We start from the raw sequence: 16620 nt of genomic DNA, 5'->3' as shown, positions 1-16620 counted from the left end.
GGTAAAATAAAGGAAACGCTTGGAAAGAGGTAAATTCTAAGCAAGACTAAATAYCTTATATTGAGAGATAATTCACTTAAAATGTGTGTTTTTTGTTCTTGTTTTTTCTTGCCAATGATGTTAGATCATTTAGCTTGGTAAGAATATATATATACACTGCTCMAAAAAATAAAGGGAACACTTAAACAACACAATGTAACTCCAAGTCAATCACACTTCTATGAAATCAAACTGTCCACTTAGGAAGCAACACTGATTGACAATAAATTTCACATGCTGTTGTGCAAATGGAATAGACAAAAGGTGGAAATTATAGGCAAATAGCAAGACACCCCCAAAAAAGGAGTGATTCTGCAGGTGGTGACCACAGACCACTTCTCAGTTCCTATGCTTCCTGGCTGATGTTTTGGTCACTTTTGAATGCTGGCGGTGCTCTCACTCCAGTGGTAGCATGAGACGGAGTCTACAACCCACACAAGTGGCTCAGGTAGTGCAGTTCATCCAGGATGGCACATCAACGCGAGCTGTGGCAAGAAGGTTTGCTGTGTGACAAATATGTGACAAATATGTTATTTGTCACACGCGCCCAATACAACAGGTGTAGACCTGACAGTGAAATGCTTACTTAAAAGCCCTTAACCAACAATGCAGTTTTAAGAAAAATAAATGTTAAGTGAAAAATAGATAATAAAAAAATAAGAATAAAAATAATTAAACAGCAGCAGTAAAATAACAGTAGCRAGGCTATATACACCGGGTACCGGGACAGAGTCAATGTGTGGGGGCACCGGTTCGTCGAGGTAATTGAGGTTATATGTACATGCAGGTAGAGTTAAAGTGACTATGAATAGATAATAACAGAGAGTAGCAGCAGGGTAAAATAGGGGGTGGGGGGGACAATGGAAATGGTCTGGGTAGCCATTTGATTAGCTGTTCAGGAGTGTTATGGCTTGGGGGTAGAAGCTGTTAAGAAGCCTTGTTGACCTAAACTTGGTGCTCCGCTCCGCTTGCTGTGCGGTAGCAGAAAGAACAGTCTATGACTAGGGTGGCTGGAGACTTTGACAATTTTTAGGGCGTTCCTCTGACACTGCCTGGTATAGAGGTCCTGGATGGCAGGAAGCTTGGCCCCAGTGATTTACTAGGCCGTACGCACTACCCTCTGTAGTGTCTTGCTGTCGGAGGCCGAGCAGTTGCCATACCAGTCAGAATGCTCTCGATGGTGCAGTTTTCAGTCTCCTGAGGGGGAATAGGCTTTGTCATGCCTTCTTCACGACTGTCTTGGTGTGTTTGGACCATGATAGTTTGTTGGTGATGTGGGCACCAAGGAACTTGAAGCTCTCAACCTGCTCCACTGCAGCCCCGTCGATGAGAATGGTGCTCGGTCCTCCTTTTCCTGTAGTCCACAATCATCTCTTAATCACATTGAAGGAGAGGTTGTTATCATGGCACCACACAGCCAGGTCTCTGACCTCCTCCATATAGGCTGTGTCATCATTGTCGGTGATCAGGCAAACTTAATGATGGTGTTGGAGTCRTGCCTGGCCATGCAGTCATGGGTGAACAGGGAGTACAGGAGGGGACTGAGCATGCACCCGTGCCCCCGTGTTGAGGATCAGTGTGGAAGATGGGCTGTTACATTTACATTACATTTAAGTCATTTAGCAGACGCTCTTATCCAGAGCGACTTACAAATTGGAAAGTTCATACATATTCATCCTGGTCCCCCCGTGGGGAATGAACCCACAACCCTGGCGTTGCAAGYGCCATGCTCTACCAACTGAGCCACGGGACTACAGACGGGACTGTTACCTACCCTCACCACCTGGGGCGGACCGTCAGGAAGTCCAGGATCCAGTTGCAGAGGGAGGTGTTTAGTCCCAGGGTCCTTAGCTTAGTGATGMATTTTGAGGCCACTATGCTGTTGAAAGCTGAGCTGTAGTCAATGAATAGCATTCTCACATAGGTGTTCCTTTTGTTGATGTGGGAAAGGGCTTTGTGGAGTGCAACAGAGATTGCATCATCTGTGTATTTTATTTTATTTTTTATTTAACCTTTATTTAGCTAGGCAAGTCAGTTAAGAACAAATTATTTTTTACAATGACGGCCTACACCGGCCAAACCCAGACGAAGCAGGGCCAATTATGCACCACCCTACGGGACTCCCAATCACAGCCGGATGTGATACAGCCTGGACTCGAACCAGGGACTGTAATGACGCCTCTTGCACTGACATGCAGTTCCTTAGACCGCTGCGCTACCTGGGAACCCACTCCGTGAAAGCGGCATCTCTACCCTTTAGCTCAGTGCGGATGTTGCCTGTAATCCATGGCTTCTGGTTGGGGTATGTAGTGTTACTGAAACGCACACCTATTTAGGCGAGGTGCTGGCTAGCGGAGTAGAAAACTTGAAAATAAAGGAGAGCCGCACACTCTAGGAGCTCAGATGCAAAAATGTAATATCCAACGTTTCGACAGCCAAGCTGTCTTCATCAAATGTACTGTTGCTGTGCCATAACTATGTAATTGCTTTTTAATAACTGGATTTACCCTGTAACTCATGTAAAAAGTTAAATTCAGTGTAACTACATCTCTTGATATAAACTTTCCTTCCTGTCTCTGCAGGTGTTCTGAAAAGTTGAACCAGTGGGAGCCTCTGACCGAGACGGGCCAGTCAAAAGGCAACAGCAACCCCACCTGGTCCTGGAATGTGCCTGGAGGGTCCCCAACTGGGGGGGGGGGGGGCATGAAGGAAGCACTGGTCTGATGTGCCTGGAGGGTCCCAACTGGGGGGGGCATGAAGGAAGCATGGTCCTGGAATGTTGCCTGGAGGGTCCCCAACTGGGGGGGGGGCATGAAGGAAGCACTGGCCTGGAATGTGCCTGGAGGGTCCCCAACTGGGGGGGGGGGGCATGAAGGAAGCACTGGTCCTGGAATGTGCCTGGAGGGTCCCCAACTGGGGGGGGGGGGGGGGGGGGGCATGAAGGAAGCACTGGTACAGGTAGGGGATGCCTAACACACACAGTTATACAGTTATACACACATATCACACACACACACCCACCACACACACACACACCACATCACACTACCCAACACACACCCGCACACACACACACACACACACACTGGGCGAAGATCCAGTTCCCTACTCCAGAACAGCTCGTAAATCTGTGAAAATGTAGTTTGGCCGGCATTAGGGAGGTTAATTTATCGGCTTCATGTTTTCTAAAGCAGAGTATAGGGGGGAATGTGATAGTAGCTGACACATAACAAATACTCCTGCCTTGGTTTTTGCTCAAAGAGACTTGGAAACGAGCCAATCTCCTGAGCTGACATCTCATTAAACTGTCCAGAAAAACATTTAACTAGCTACCTCTTTCGCTCTTTCGTTCATTCTCTCTTATTCATTCTCTCTCCGTGTTCTCTCTCTATGTGTCCCTCTCTCCCTTTCTTCCTCCCTCTTTCCTTTCTCCATGGTTTTGCATAGATCTAATATTTATATGTCTGTGAGTGAGTAATTGGCACAACATCTGTTATGTGGCGGTGGTGGAAGACAGAGTAGAGCCGGCTTGTTGTGGTGAGGCTTCGGTACCCCCTGGCTCAGAAAGGAAGCCTGTCTAACTGAATGGCCCAGCTTTGAATTAAAAAGCCTCTGATAAGGCCACCACTGTCTACTGGAGATTCATCACATGTCCCCTTGTCTGTGATAAGTGCATGTTGACCGATCGCTGTAATTCATTTCCTCATCGACAGACAGAGGAAAACACACAGCTAATCATGTTGCCCAGGTTTGACTGTGCAGGAGGCAAGCTCCCCTGGGATATTGTTAGTGTTGTGGTTAATGCACTCAGTGGGCCGATCAATATAGTCTCTCTGTCCACCTCCATGTCAGGCTGATTATTCATGACCCATGAAGGCCTTTAAAAATGATGAGGAGAATGAATAGAATAGGACATAGACTAGAACAGCTGGTGTGTTCTGTTAGAGTGCTGCTTTGTGTCAGTGGCATGAAGTAATTCACTTCAGAGATGCACACAAACAACTGCAGTCCAAATTGTCACATCTGTGACACCACAGTGACACACATACTGACAAATGCACACTTGTTACGTGTGTATCATCTTGTGTTTTCAAAGGTAACTAACGTGTGTACACGGGTAACGGGTTTCCCTTGCTGTGTCTGTAACCTGTGTCTATAACCTGTGTCTGTCTGTCTGGTGGAGCTGAGCTGTCTTAAGCTGTCTTAAGGAGATGAGGTGTGGAAGGTGAACATGCACCGTGCTTACCTGGCTATCTGCCACCCAGAGGAGCAGCAGCTCAACTTCATAGAACAGCTGGTGGAGATCCTCCAGTCTGGCCATATGGGAGTGGAGGAGACTGCCTCACATCGTGTCCCACGTACACACACCAATACTTCAGGTAAGAGATGGAGGCAGACACACACACAAGCACCACCCAAATATTTCTGAAGTCTGAATCAAGAGGCAATAAAAGGCTGGAACAAATGTATTTTAAATCACTGCCAAATGAAGAGAGTCCATCAGTGACCCCAGCCAATTTACTGTGGAATGACACTGATAAGTTGTCTCTATTCTGGCAGTGAAGAGAGGAAAAACACTGCCCCGAAAGGCAAATAACAACCTTTTAGATTAGACATGAGTGAAACAGAGGGAGATAACGGAAAGAGAGACAGACTATGAGGGAGGGAAAGAAAGAGGAGGAAGGGAGGGATGGAAAGAAAGAGGAGAATGAAATAGAATGGAAGAAAGAGGAGAGGGTGAGTGAGAGGAATGAAAAATAGAGACGGAGAAGAGGCAGTACGTTTAGACTGTCCGTAATTGCTTTCCCCCATCAGATAGTGTTTGATTAAATACCTGCTCCAAAATCGCATTTACATGATGAATAGACACTCCAAAATTAAGGTTAGAAATGTGCCATCAGCTGATATTAACAGATAATTGTGAGAATATTGTACTACCCCAATTTATTTTGTTCTTGGGGATTTGATTTTGGGAAGTTCGCCAACCGATTTAGGACTTTTATCTTTCGTAAGCAGGTATTTGAATTGAGTACCACTACATTCATTTGTGTGTGGTCCATTTCATTATAAAAGCAGAGGAAAGTAACTGTTCTTTCCTGGTTAGTGAACTCTGCAGTCGTAAGTCTCTATTCCAGGACCATACACTTAAAGCCCCGAGAGACTCTAAAACAAAGGCTTTCTGCAGGTAAATAACTAGGATCAAACTGCATTCAGAATCAAGCCATCAAAATCCAGGACTTTCCAATGACTTTTGATCAATGAATCCACACCAGCCATATTGATTGTCAGATTGATTGATGGGTTGATATAATACAATTATTGATCATCATGCACAGATTCTAGCAGCTCAATGGCATTTCATTTCCAGGTTTAGACCCTTCAGAATGGAGAGACCCAATCTAGTGTATTATTTTTCACATTTTCAATTTTTAGGTCTTTATTTATGTTTGAAAGAAGTGATTAGCCATTAATTAAAGTAATATGATTTTCTGGCTCTGCCACCAGCCCTTGCCTTAATATGACGCTCCCTTAAGGTAGATGGTTGATAAGACAGTCTGATCCCTCTATCAGTTCCTGGCTTCTAGGACATAATTTCAGATAAAGATTTTCCAATAGTCATCGTTAGCCTGTAATACAGTGGGCTAATGGCTTTGGAATTGGCCTGGCCTGGACACTGCCTTTTCTACTGTCGTAGAGAAAGAACAGAAACTCTGCCAACTGTCATCCCTCTTTTATTTCTCTCCATCCCTCCCTCTTCTCTACCATTCTCTTATTTTTCTCTGTTAACACTTCTCTCTCTCTCCACCTGACACATTTTCTCTTTCCCAGTCGTTTCCTGTCACCATGGTTCTCGACCCAGCATTCTTTCTTCTTCACCCCTTCTCTCTTCCCCTCCCTATTCCTTAATTCATCTTCATCCCTGTAACGCTTGTCGTGGTTGGAAGAAGAGGAGAACCAATGCGCAGCGTGGTAAGTGTCCATATTGTTTTAATACGAATAATGAACACTGAACAAAAACAATAAAACGACAAACGAACACTCCTGTACGGTGAAACAAAACACAGAACAGAAAATAATCACCCACCAACCAAGGACCAAGCAGCGTGGTATCGGGCAGCAGCGAGTTCTGGACTCCTGGACATGGGAGGAGATTTTGGACGGTAAAGGACCCTGGGCACAGGCTGGGGAATATCGCCGCCCCAAGGCAGAACTGAAGGCAGCGAAAGCTGAGCGGCGGCGATATGAGGAAGCAGCACGGCAGCGCGACAGGTATGAGAGGCAGCACACGGGGAGTGTGGCAGAGTCAGGTTGGAGACCTGAGCCCACTCCTCGTGCTTATTGTAAGCAGCGCGTTACTGGTCAGGCACCGTGTTATGCGGTTAAGCGCACGGTGTCGCCAGTACTCATCCATAGCCCGGTGCGCTATAGTACGCCGTTTCGGTCCAGGGTATCCTGCGCTGGCTCTGCGTGCTGTGTCTCCGGGGTGCTGGGGGGTGCAGTGCGTCCTATGCCTGCGCTCCGCTCGTGCTGGGCGAATGTGGGAATTGAGCCTAAGGGAGAGGTGCGCGTAGTATGCACCAGATCTCCAGTGCTCATCCACAGCCCGGTTCAACCTGTGCCTGCACTCTGGAGGGTCCGGGCTAGAGTAGTCATCCAGCTGGGGGAGTGGTGCCAAGGCTGCGCACCAGAGCTCCAGTGCTCCCCCACAGCCCGGTCCTTCCGGTGCCTCCTCCCAAGCACCAGGCCTCCTCCTCCTTCTCTCTTCCCTCCCTATTCCTCAATTCTTCTTCCCCCTTCTCTCTCCCCTCCTATTCTTCAATCTTCTTCACTCCTTCTCTCTCCCCCTCCCTATTCTTCAATTCTTCTCCTTCCTTCTCTCTTCTCCTCCCTATTCCTCAATTCTTCTTCACCCCTTCTCTCTCCCCACCCTATTCTTCAATTCTTCTTCACCCCTTCTCTCTTCCCTCCCTATTCTTCAATTCTTCTCCACCCTTCTCTCTCCCCTCCCTATTCTTCAATTCTTCTTCACCCCTTCTCTCTCCCCCACCCTATTTGCTCAAATCTTGCAAAATCCTCAAAAGCTAACCTGGGCCCGTAACACCAGCCTCCACGATATGAAAATTGTGGTGAAGAGCTGGAGGAACAGGCTACCCATCGTCTCTGAAGTCCTCTCCCACTGGAGCAGCATCTTCATGTGGAGGCAGCACCACTACCAGGGTAGGAAACACAGAAACACACACTAACCTATTTTGCACTAACTTTTTTTGACTCATCAAATGCACAGCTGTCACTTTATTCCTAGTTATCAGTACACATCTACCTCAATTACCTCGTACCCATGCACTTTGACTCGGTACTGGCACCCCCCTGTGTATATAGCCACGGTATTGTTACTCATTGTGTATTTCAGTATTATGTGTTTTGCTTTTCTATTATTTCTTTATTGTCTTTCTCTCTGCATTGTTGGGAAGGCCCGTAAGTACGCATTTCACTGTTAGTCTACAACATGTAATTTTGACACACACACTGAGACGTATCTTAATGCATAGACATTAATGCATAGACACAACACACACACACACACACACACACACACACACACACACACACACACACACACACACACACACACACACCACACACACACACACACACACACACACACACACAACTAACCACACACACAACACAACACACACACACACACACACACCTATCAGTACGCAGGATGGGGGCGTCACTAAAAGGCCACAGTGAGCTGAACCCCTCAGGCTCTCTCTACCTTCCCAAATGTCAGCTCTCTAAAGTACTCATTTACTCTGCACGACAGACACACACACAGAGAGAGAGGGGGAGTAGAGAGGGGAAGGAGGAAGATAGAGACAGAGATAGTGAGTGGGGAGGAAAGTTGGAGAGCTGGAGGTGAGATGAATCTCAGAGTGATGCAAGGAGAGGAAGAAGGATTAGAGGATATGAAGAGGACAAGAGAAAGGAGAGAACAACTGAAAGGAGAAGATTAAGAGAGAGTTGACAAATCTGGTAACTTATTGTTGTCCCACAGTGTCCTCTACATCTGGTTTCCTATTTTTGTCTCTCAGTGTGCTATACATMTATCAGAACTCAGGATAAGAACCATATGCAGACAGCTAGAGTCACAGATGTTTATTGACCCAAACAGGGGGCAGGCAAAATATAGATCAAAGGCAGTCAGAGGTCCGCAATCCAGGGCAGAGTCAATAAGGTACAGAACAGCAGGCAGGCTCGGGGTCAGGACAGGCAGAGGTTCGTAAATGGGTCAGAGTCAGGCAGGTACAGAATGGCAGGCAGGCTCGGGGTCAGGGCAGGCAGAATGGTCAGAACCATGGAAACTAGGAAACAGAACTTGAGAAAGCAGGGAGATGGGAAAACACGCTGGTAGGACCTGATAAGACAAGACGAACTGGCCACAGACAAACAAAGAACACAGGTATAAATACACAGGATAATGGGGAAGATGGCCGACACCTGGAGGGGGTGGAGACAAGCACAAAAACAGGTGAAACAGATCAGGGTGAGACAGTACCCCCCCACCCCCCAGCTCCCCTCTAAGGGTACCATATGGCGTCCTACCTGGGTGCACACCTGGTTGACCGGGGTGCCAGTTTTGGAAATCAGCGATGAGGCTATAGCGGCGTGACAACGTATCCGGCTTAACATTCTTGGATCCCGGTTGATATGAGAGGGAGAAGATGAACCGGTGAAAGGCAGGGCCCACCTAGCTTGCCTGGAGTTGAGAAGCTTGGCSGTGCGGAGATATTCCAGGTTCTTGTGGTCTGTCCACATAATAAACTAATGTTCTGCCCTCTCCAGCCAGTGCCTCCACTCCTCCTATGCCATCTTCACCACGAGAAGCTCACGATTCCTCACATCATAGTTCCTCTTCGTGGCGTCCAGAAGCTCTTTTCGGTCATAAGAGATGGTAGCAGCAACAATATGGACAAACCATGTGTTTGATGTACACTACCAGTCCAAAGTTTGGAAACATCGACTCTTTCAAGGGTTTTTCTTTATTCTTAATATTTTCTACATTGTAGAATAATAGTGAAGACATCAAATCTATGAAATGACAGATATGGAATCCTGTAGTAATCAAAAAAGTGTTAAACAAATCAAAACATATTTTAGATTTTAGATTCTTCAAAGTAGCCACCCTTTGCCTTGATGACAGCTCTGCACACTCTTGGCATTCACACAACCAGCTTCACCTGGAATGCTTTTCCAATAGGAGTTCCCACATTTCCAGGAGTTCCCACATATGCCGAGCACGTGTTGGCTGCTTTTCAGTCCCTCAGCACGTCCAACTCATCCCAAACCATCTCAAATGGATTGAGGTTGGGTGATTGTGGAGGCCAGGTCATCTGAGGCAGCACTCCATCACTCTCCTTCTTGGTCAAATAGCCCTTACACAGCCTGGAGGTGTGTTGAGTCATTGTCCTATTGAAAAACAAATATTAGTCCCACTAATCGCAAGCCAGATGGGACGACGTATCGCTGCAGAATGCTTTGGTAGCCATGCTGCTTAAGTGTCACCAGCAAAGAACCCCCACACCATCACACCTCCTCATCCATGCTTCACAGTGGGAACCACACATGCTGAGGTCATCCGTTCACCTACTCTGCCTCTCACAAAGATACAAAGATATGTATATGTAATTATATGTATGTATGTGTATATGTATATATTTATATGTGTATGTATGTATGTGTATGTATATAAATGTGTGTATGTATAAATATATATATACAGTTGAAGTTGGAAGTTTACATACACTTAGTTTGGAGTCATAAAAACTTGTTTTTCAACCAACAAACTATAGTTTTGGCAAGTCGGTTAGGACATCTACTTTGTGCATGACACAAGTAATTTTACCAACAATTGTTTACGGACAGATTATTTCACTTATAAATCACTGTTACACAATTCTAGTGGGTCAGAAGTTGACATACACTAAGTTGACTGTGCCTTTAATTAAACAGCTTGGAAAATTCCAGAAAATTATGTCATGGCTTTAGAAGCTTCTAATAGGCTAATTGACATAATTTGAGTCCACTGGAGGTGTACCTGTGGATGTATTTCAAGGCCTACCTTCAAACGCAGTGCCTTTTTGCTTGACATCATGGGACAATCAAAAGAAATCAGCCAAGACCTCAGAAAAAAATTGTAGACCTCGACAAGTCTGGTTCATCCTTGGGAGCAATTTCCAAATGCCTGAAGGTACCACGGTAATCTGTACAAACAACCGTATGCAAGTATAAACACCATGGGACCACACAGCCGTCATACCTCTCAGAAAGGAGACACGTTCTGTCTCCTAGAGATGAAGGTGCTTTGGTGCGAAAAGTGCAAATCCATCCCAGAACAACAGCAAAGTACCTTGTGAAGATGCTGGAGGAAACAGGTACAAAGTATCTATATCCACAGTAAAATGAGTCCTATATCAACATAACCTGAAAGGCCGCTCAGCAAGGAAGAAGCCACTGCTCCAAAACTGCCATTTAAAAGCCAGACTAGGTCTGCAACTGCACATGGGGACAAAGATCATACTTTTTGGAGAAATGTCCTGTTGTCTAATGAAACAAATTAGAACTGTTTGAACATAATGACCATTGTTATGTTTGGAGGAGAAAGGGGGAGCCTTGCAAGCCGAAGAACACCATCCCAACCGTGAAGCACGGGGTGACAGCATCATGTTGTGGGCGTGCTTTGCTGCAGGAGGGATTGGTGCACTTCACAAAATAGATGGCATCATGAGGCAGGGAAAATATGTGGATATATTGAAGCAACATCTCAAGACATCAAACAGGAAGTTAAAGCTTGGTCGCAAATGGGTCTTCCAAATGGACAATGACCCCAAGCATACTTACAAAGTTGTGGCAAAATGGCTTAAGGACAACAAAGTCAAGGTATTGGAGTGGCCATCACAAAGCCCTGACCTCAATCCAATAGAACATTTGTGGGCAGAACTTAAAAAGTGTGCGAGCAAGGAGGCCTACAAACCTGACTCAGTTACACCAGCTCTGTCAGGATGAATGGGCCAAAATTCACCCAACTTATTGTGGGAAGCTTGTGGAAGGATCCCCGAAATGTTTGACCCAAGTTGAACAATTTAAAGGCAATGTTACCAAATACTAATTGAGTGTATGTAAACTTCTGACCCACTGGGAATGTACTGAAACAAATAAAATCTGAAACAAATAATTCTCTCTACTATTATTCTGACATTTCACATTCTTAACATAAAATGGTGATCCTAACTGTCCTAAAACAGGGAATTTTGCTTGGATTAAATGTCCGGAATTGTGAAAAACTGAGTTTAAATGTATTTGGCTAAGGTGTATGTAAACTTCCGACTTCAACTGTTCAGTATATATTTATATACACTACTGTTCAAAAGTTTTTGGTCACTTCCTTGTTTTTGAAAGAAAATGAATTTTTTTTGTCCATTAATATTACATCAAATTGATCAGAAATACAGTGTAGATATTGTAAATGACTATTGTAGCTGGAAACGGCTGATTTTTAATGGAATATCTACGTAGGTGTACAGAGGCCCATTATCAGAAACCATCACTCCTGTTTTCCAATGGCACATTGTGTTAGCTAATTGTTTTTATTTCTTCTTTATTTAACTAGGCAAGTCAGTTAAGAACAAATATTTATTTTTATTGACGGCCTAGGAACAGTGTGTTAACTGCCTTGTTCGGGGGCAGAATGACAGATTTTTACCTTGTCAGCTCGGGCATATATCTTGCGACCTTTCGGTTACAAGTCCAACGCTCTAACCACTAGGCTACCTGCCGCCCGAAGTTTATAATTTTAAAAGGCTAATTGATCATTAGAAAACACTTTTTCAATGATGTTTGCACAGTTAAAAACTGTTGTTCTGATTAATCTAGGACATGCGTTCCGCTAACGGAACCCCTGACAACATTCCGCTGAAAAGGCAGCGCGGAACATTAAAAAATGTTTTACAGCGAAAACACAACATATGATTATGTTAGATCACCGCCAAGTCCAAAAAACACACAGCCATTTTCCCAGCCAAAGATAGGAGTCACAAAGATAGGAGCAGAAATAGAGATAAAATGTATCACTAATCTTTGATGATCTTCATCAGATGACACTCATATGACATCATGTTACACAATACATGTATGTTTTGTTCGATAATGTGCATATTTATATCCAAAAATGTCAGTTTACATTGGCGCCATGTCCAGAAATGCCTCCAAAATATCAGAGGAAATTGCAGAGAGCCACATCTAATAACAGAAATACTCATCATACACTTTGATGAAAGATACATGTTTTACATAGAATTAAAGATACACTTGTTCTTAATGCAACCGCTGTGTCAGATTTCAAAAAAACTTTACAGAAAAAGCACACCATGCAATAATCTGAGATGGCGCTCAGATATAAACAACATTTCTCCGCCATGTTGGAGTCAACAGAAATATGAAATTACATCATAAATATTCCCTTACCTTTGATGATCTTCATCAGAATGCACTCCCAGGAATCCTAGTTCCACAATAAATTGTTGTTTTGTTCGATAATGTCAATTATTTATGTCCAAGTAGCTACTTTTGCTAGCACGTTTAGTACACATGTCCAAACGCTCGCGCAGGTCCAGGCGAACTCGGACGAAAACTTCAAAAAGTTATATTACAGGTCCAATAAACTTGTCAAACTAAGTAGAGAATCAATCTTCAGGATGTTGTTATCATAAATATCCAATAATGTTCCAACCGGAGAATTCCTTTGTGTCTCTAGAAGTACTGGAACGCAAGTCGATATCATGTAGAATGCGCGTGACCAGGACCTGGCACTCTGCCAGACCACTGACTCAAACACCTCCTATCCGGCTCCACATCACAGTAGGCTTCATTCAACGTTCTACAGACTGTTGACATCTAGTGGAAGGCGTAGTGCAAACAGATCCATATCTTACTGGGATTTCAATAGGCGATGAGTTGAAAATCGACCAGCCTCAGAATTCTCACTTCCTGTTTGGATTTTTTCTCAGGTTTTTGCCTTCCATATGAGTTCTGTTATACTCACAGACATCATTCAAACTGTTTTAGAAACTTCTGAGTGTTTTATATCCAATAGTAATAATAATATGCATATGGGACAGAGTAGGAGGCAGTTCACTCTGGGCACGCTATTCACCCAAAGTGAAAATGCTGCCCCCATCCCTAAAAAGTTAACCTTTCGGGCGCAGGCGTTCCGCTAGCGACCCACCTCAACAACATCCGGTGAAATTGCAGAGCGACAAATTTAAAATACAGAAATAGTCATAATAAACAGTCATAAAAATACAAGTGTTATACATCGGCTTAAAGATGAACTTCTTGTTAATCCAGCCACTTTGTCAGATTTCAAAAAGGCTTTACAGCGAAAGCATACCATGCGATTATCTGAGGACAGCACCCTGCTTACAAAAGCATACAAACATTTTACAACCAAGTAAAGGAATTACAAAAGTCCAGAAATAGTGATAAAATGAATCACTTACCTTTGAAGATCTTCATATGGTTGCAGTCACAAGAGTCCCAGCTACACAATAGATGTTTGTTTTGTTTGATAAAGTCCCTCTTTATATCCTAAAAACTCTGTTTTGTTGGCGCATTTTGTTTAGTAATCCACTGGCTCCAAGGCGGTCAAAACATGCAGACGAATACATCCTAATAGTACCGGTAAAGTTCGTCGAAACATGTCAAACGATGTTTATAATTAATCCGTAGGTTGTCAATTGTCTAAATAATCGATAATATTTCAACCGGACAATAGCGTATTCAATAGAAAGGAAAAACAACGAAGGGCGCTCAATCGGTCACGCGCACAAACCAGGTCTGCATTCTTCCTCAGTCCACTGACAAAAAGGTCTCATTCTTCTTCATTCTTCAGAAAACAAGCCTGAAACAATGGCTAAAGACTGTTGACATCTAGTGGAAGCCATAGGAACTGCAATCTGAGTCCTAACCCATTAGACACTGTATAGACATTCAATTGAAAATCCCACTTCCTGGATGGATTTTCCTCAGGTTTTCGCCTGCCATATGAGTTCTGTTATACTCACAGACATAATTCAAACAGTTTTAGAAACTTCAGAGTGTTTTTCATCCAATATTACTAATAATATGCATATATTAGCATCTGGGACATAGTAGCAGGCAGTTTACTCAGGGCACGCTTTTCATGCAAAAGTGAAAATGCTGCCCCCTATCCCGAAATGGTTAATTCCCTGTCCACCGTCCTTCCATTATCGTTTAAAAAATAATAATTATAATACAAATATTGACAATATTGATTTAAATAATTCATTGTTATTTAGTGGCACCACACATGTTAATTAATATTTACAAATCAATTTACTAAACAAAACACATTACAAAATTGCTAAAATAAAATTATTTAACCTTTATTTAACTAGGCACRTCAGTTAAGAACAAATTCTTATTTACAATGACTGCCTACACCGGCTAAACCCAGATGACGCTGGGCCGATTGTGCGCCGCCCTATGGGACTCCCAATCACTGCCAGATGTGATACAACCTGGCGTCGAACCAGGGACTGTAGTGATGCCTCTTGCATTAAGACGTTGATGAAGAAGCCACCTTTGCCTCAGGATCCACCCCAGTTGGTATTCTGTGGAACCATGTGTTTTTTTTGGTGCATCCCATTGTCCAGTCCTTTGTCCACTGATCTCCACGGATGGTTGTCGGCAAATTTGTATGCTCTGCAAAAACACATTCACATTATCGATTTAATTACACAGTATGCCTACACATTGATAGGCTGTATATTCTTTTTTTAAAGAAAATGCACTGAAACTAAAATCACTTTCGTTTTGGTGATCCTCTCAGCACTGGCTCATTTTCAAGTCTTCTGGTGGTTACAGTCCTAACCCTGGAACGGTAGCACCAAAATAAATAAATGAAAGACCTACAACACCTACGGTAGTCCTACAGTATATCAAAAAATATTTGTTTCACCTCTACATGTAGGCCTCCTGATTTAAACCCGATCTAACTTGTTTGGCATCAACTGTAAACATTCATCTGTAACGACACAATTCTCCCCCTACCCTCCTTCTTGGCAAGCGTCTATTGTCCTGCTAATAGCCCATAATGGGTGGATGGATGGCTTATGTTGTATTCCAATGTATTGAACGAATGTACTAATTACAGTAATTTACCATTCTCACTCTCGGACTGGAAACGTTGCTTGCAGAATTCCCRATCTCATTTTCAAGTCCTTGTTTAAAAAATAACGATATTTTGGAGATGATTTCATTTTCAAATAACCGAAAGTGAGCCGTTGTAATCTGAAAATAAGGAAAAAGTCTATTGTCCTGCTAATAGCCCATCCTAGAAACGTTGTTTGCAGAAGAAACCAAAAGCCCACCACCTGGCCGGCCAAACCCTCCCCCAACCCGGACGACGCCGGGCCAATTGTGCATTACCTCATGGGTCTCCCGGTCAGCACGGGTATCGAACCAGCATCTGCGCCACTCGGGAGGCCCATCCACAAAGTGTTTAATGCTGATCAATTGCCTTGCACAAAGTATTCAAATACTGAAATACTACTTAAACAGGACTCTTAAAGAATTGAATTTAAATGTTAATTAATTTTTTTGATCACAGAAACAATGAGAAAATATGGGAAAATAAATAAATAATGAAATGTTAATTATATAAAGCAGCCCGTGTAATCATCTGCCTGAGAGTAGCTACAATCGGCCCAAGCCCCAAGTAATACATTTGGACCAGATAACTCACAATGGAATCGGCCCAAGCCCGATCATTATCAATAGATATGCTGGACCCTATGTCAGAGAGGTGTTTTTGGGACCGCATTGTGACTATTGTTCTGCTAATAGCCCTTGTGAAAACATGTTTTCAAAAGGCCCCCAGGGCCAACAGAGAAGTTCCTTACTTTTCCCCCCTTCCACATGCCTCTTCCATTTATTCCCATAGTAATTCGTTATGGTTTGCATTGCAAATGAGGGCATAAACTGGGTCAAGACGCCAGCAGAGTAAGTAGACCTTTATGTAGTAAAATAAAGGTTAAATAAAAATAAATAAATAAGACCTACAACACTTTTAACAGCACATTACTCAACACTAGTGAGACTCATGTCACCTACAGTAGGCCTACAGTATATCTAAAAATATTTTCATGTGTTTGATGTATTTGAGACCATTTCACTGATTCCACTCCAGTCATTACCATGAGCCCGTCCTACCCAATTAAGGKGCCACCAACCTCCTGTATTATATCCCCTTTCTAAATAGAGGCTGAATATCTTTGGGGAACAGTTGATTTCATCTCCACCTCCAACCTGAAGTACTTCACCAAGGAGATGACAGCTGAGTTCTATGCTCTCAAAGGCATGTTCCTGGCCCAGATCAACAAGTATGTGCTCATCTATACTCACTCTTCGGGTTGACTTGGTGACAGGCTCACTCTTCGGGTTGACTTGGTGATAGGCTCACTCTTCATGTTGACTTGGTGACAGGCTCACTCTTCA

At 43.6% G+C, this 16620-nt stretch overlaps 1 pseudogene; it reads left to right on the top strand.

The window, feature by feature from the left end:
• The window catches only part of LOC111977988 (transformation/transcription domain-associated protein-like), a 140568-nt pseudogene that overhangs the window by 61018 nt on the left and 62930 nt on the right, over positions 1–16620 (top strand).

Source organism: Salvelinus sp. IW2-2015, linkage group LG18 (genome assembly GCF_002910315.2).
Source record: "Salvelinus sp. IW2-2015 linkage group LG18, ASM291031v2, whole genome shotgun sequence".
In the NCBI taxonomy this organism is placed as follows: Eukaryota; Metazoa; Chordata; class Actinopteri; order Salmoniformes; family Salmonidae; genus Salvelinus; species Salvelinus sp. IW2-2015.
The sequence above is the reverse complement of the archived record's forward strand: the minus strand, read 5'-3'. Positions and strand labels throughout refer to the sequence as shown.